The sequence below is a fragment of the Trifolium pratense genome, linkage group LG4 (assembly GCF_020283565.1).
Source record: "Trifolium pratense cultivar HEN17-A07 linkage group LG4, ARS_RC_1.1, whole genome shotgun sequence".
In the NCBI taxonomy this organism is placed as follows: domain Eukaryota; kingdom Viridiplantae; phylum Streptophyta; class Magnoliopsida; order Fabales; family Fabaceae; genus Trifolium; species Trifolium pratense.
Genome location: NC_060062.1, coordinates 1,957,183 through 1,960,977, shown reverse-complemented (window position 1 = coordinate 1,960,977; position 3,795 = coordinate 1,957,183). Strand labels below are relative to the sequence as shown.

The following is a 3,795-nucleotide window of genomic DNA, read 5'->3' as shown; positions in this document are numbered from 1 at the left end:
CAGGGATCCTCCCTGCCGAGTTATAATTTCAGTAACTCTATATAATCTAGATAGGTATAGTTATATTGTATTAGGCTTGCCAGGCTAAATATAGGGTTAGTTAGTGTTAGCCTGTGTGCTGGTCATGATCTGAGATTGGGTCGTGACATAGTGTTTCTGATTACAACTTTGACTGAGAAAGAGACAGAGAAAATTATTAGTTTAGATAATTATGTACACCATTAGTTCAGTCAAAATCAAGTAGGAGTGTCGTAGGGGTTAGAAAATTTTGGTAATGCAAATATTATTAAAGACTGATAATAAATTCGTGTGCCTGTCAAAAAAAGGTCTGATGATAAACTAGTAGTTGTAGTATTTTGTATATAGATTCATTGAATTGAATATCAGCTGAGCGATACGGTGTTCCCTAGCCGCTATGTGTTTGCATTGCATCTTTATTCAGTCTTCACCATGCACGTCTGCTTCCCAATTCGCGTCTCGTCGCCGATGGTTTGCTCAAACTTGCCTGTGGTCGTCTCTGTTCGCCTGCTGCATTGAGCAAATTGAGTGCTTTTGTGCTTCTAATTAACATGCCCTGTCTTTAACAGTAGAGGGACACTCCAATTACATTCGAAATTTTCTCTGAAATAAATCGTTTATAGATTACCATTTATCTTGTTTTTTTCATTCCTAATGAAGTGTTTTTTATGGAAACAGTTGTCTTTGCAGTAGCAGGAATACTTTTTTTTGCTTTGTTGAATTCCTATCACTAAATTCAATGAATAATTCAATTCAGGCTTGTCTTATCAATGGCAGAAATACTTTTTTGGTTCTCATTATATAATTTTAACAGTATGAAGTGCAAGTTAAATTATTTTTTATGTTGGCACTCAAGTTAGATGTGGTTATATAATTCATGAATCTGGCACTACTTCCAATGGATGGCAAAGTGTTGGCATCTGTCTCCAGATCTATACTAACCACAGCCATCTCTGGTAGCAACATTTCAAATCAAGCATTTGAGGAAGTGTGGAAATGTGACCATCATCATCTATGACAACAGTCAAGGTACTAGAGTATATGTTATTTTTACTTTCAGCAATGTCATAATCCCATAGACCCATTTCCATTTCATTATTTTGGCCGAGTATAATGATTTTTGAGATTAGTTCCAATATGTGCATAGTTGGTATCCCAGGGATTGGCATAAGTGTCAAACTCTACACCAACAAATCTATTGAAAGCATTCTTTGCATCAGCTGCTCCGAGAAGTCCTCACGTGAGTTGTCGGGAATCGTGACGTGTGCTAGGTCTGTAAGAAAGAAGACCAGACCATCACTGGGCGCATTTTCAAAGTTTATTACATGGTAAGAAAATGAAGTTTCAAAACTGGAAATGTTAAGATAAATTGATCATTAACTAAAAACATAGAAATAAAAATTGATTAATTAGTGTCTTGGAAATGCTTAGACTTTTTAATCATTTGATATATTGATATACTAAGTCTTTAAATACTGTCTGTCAGTAGTACACCTACTGGGAGGTGTTGCTATGTACAATAATGTCAACATTGTCTCTCTGTACAAAAGCAAAAGCAGCACACAAATTATACAATGGATATGCAAGAATACTCCGTTTCTTTCTGATTGAGTACCATTTCCATTTGAACTGGAACTAGAAGATGATGAAGAAAATAATCCATTGAAAGACCATGGAAACGTGAATCTTCTACCCCCACTTGGACTTCTCCCTTCACTACCTCCTTTAGCATCGGCATGTCCGATATTTTCATCCTCCTTTTGATTTCTGCGATTCCTTGACACATCAGAATCTTGCTTAGGTTCATCCACTCGCAATTGAGACCTGCAAACTGGACAAGAACTATGAAGCTCCAGCCAGGGCAGGATACAAGCATTATGAAACCTATGTTTACATTGCATCTCGTTAGCTTCAGAACCAACTTCAAAATCATCCAAACAGACGGAACATTGCAAATTCTCATTGATCTTCACAGTAGGTAGAGCTTCAACGGCTTTCTTCTGTGCAACAATAGATCCAAACCAGGCCCTACAAAATAGTCACCCGGAGAATATAATAGATTCTTCACAGTATGATCATCACTTTGTTCCCAGTTTGAATCATAGGAACCTTGAATTATAAGTATTCTCTTGTGGTTCAGATGTCAGTCCAGCTCTTATGTCTTGGAGCAATTGTTGAATGATAACGGAGCTTCTTCTCCTCCATCGAAGGATGGACTCATGCTCTCGATCATAATGTCCTACACCAGCATACTGTCTGTCTTGGACATTGATTCTTGATAATCTCTGTTGGAAAATATTTAGTTTCCTAGTTTGTTATTTCTAGGAGATTCTAAGCTTATCTATTATTTCTTTTATGTTTGTACTCTTCCTATTTAAACCAGCCTTGAGCTGAGGAATAACACACAACAGTATTCACTTATTATTTTCTACATGGTATCAGAGCTCCCGATTTTGGGGGTCTCGCTTCCGCAAAACCCTAGTCGCCGTCGTGTTTACGATCTGACCACGACAACTGATTTTGTGTGCGGCACTGTTCATTCGCTGGTACTGTTCACGTGTACTGTTCGACCGTGGTACTGTTCACACGGTATGTTCATTTCGCTGGTACTGTTCACGCGTACTGTTTATGCGTTACTGTTCATGAGTACTGTTCACCGGTTTTAATTTTCCTTTGCTACTTCCGGTACTACTTGGCTAAGATTATTAATTATGACGTTTTTTTATTCTCGACGACGATCATCCACTTTCAAATATCGTTGTGAATGCAAATATTGTCATCGTTTGGGACATACTATTTTTCAATGTTGGAAATTACATGGTCTTCCGCGACCTTCAAATCAGAAGAACAAAGGTGGAGGTGAGAGTCATACATTCCAAGCCAGTAATTCTGATCAAGAGCATCGGTCTTCTTCAATTCAGCTTTCATTCACGATGGAACAACTAGACAGACTGTACAAAATTCTTGAATCTAACACTCTTTCTGGCTCTGTTGCCCCCAAAGGTACTTCTGCCCTTTTTAGTGTCAGTCCCTGTCGTGCTTGGATAGTAGATTCGGGTGCAAGTGATCACATGACAGGTGATTCTACTCTGTTTTCTTCTTATAGTCCATGTGCAGGTAACCATAAAATAAAAATTGCGGATGGATCCTTTTCAGCCATTGCGGGTAAAGGTTCGGTTGTGTTGTCTCCAAGTCTAACCCTTAAAGATGTTCTTCATGTCCCAAATCTATCTTGTAGTCTCATGTCTGTCAGTAAATTAGCCCAAGATAGAAATTGTCAAACTAATTTTTTTCGTACTCATTGTGTTTTTCAGGATTTGAACTCGGGGAAGATGATTGGTAGTGCTAAGGAGAGTGGAGGACTCTACTACTTCGACATTGAATCTGAATCACAACTACCTTCCAAACCAATAAGTTCATGCTTTGAATCTTTTTTAGTTCTGAATAATAATAATGATGATGTTATGTTATGGCATTCACGATTAGGTCATCCTAGTTTTCATTATTTAAAACACTTATTTCCTGAGTTATTTCGTAATAAGGATTTATCTTTGTTTAAATGTGAAGCATGTGAATTTGCAAAACATCATCGTTCTCATTTTCCATTACAGCCCTACAAACCATCAAAACCTTTTTCTGTTATTCACAGTGATGTTTGGGGCCCTAACCGAACGAGTACACTTTCTCATAAAAAATGGTTTATCACATTTATAGATGATCACTCAAGAGTTTGTTGGGTGTACTTGTTAAAGGGGAAATCTGACGTTTGTCAGGCCG

The 3,795-nt window shown here is 37.7% G+C and overlaps 1 pseudogene; it reads right to left on the bottom strand.

Moving 5' to 3' along the window:
* Window positions 1-950: 950 nt before the first annotated feature.
* LOC123920730 lies at window positions 951-2,558 on the bottom strand (annotated as a pseudogene).
* Window positions 2,559-3,795: the final 1,237 nt, after the last annotated feature.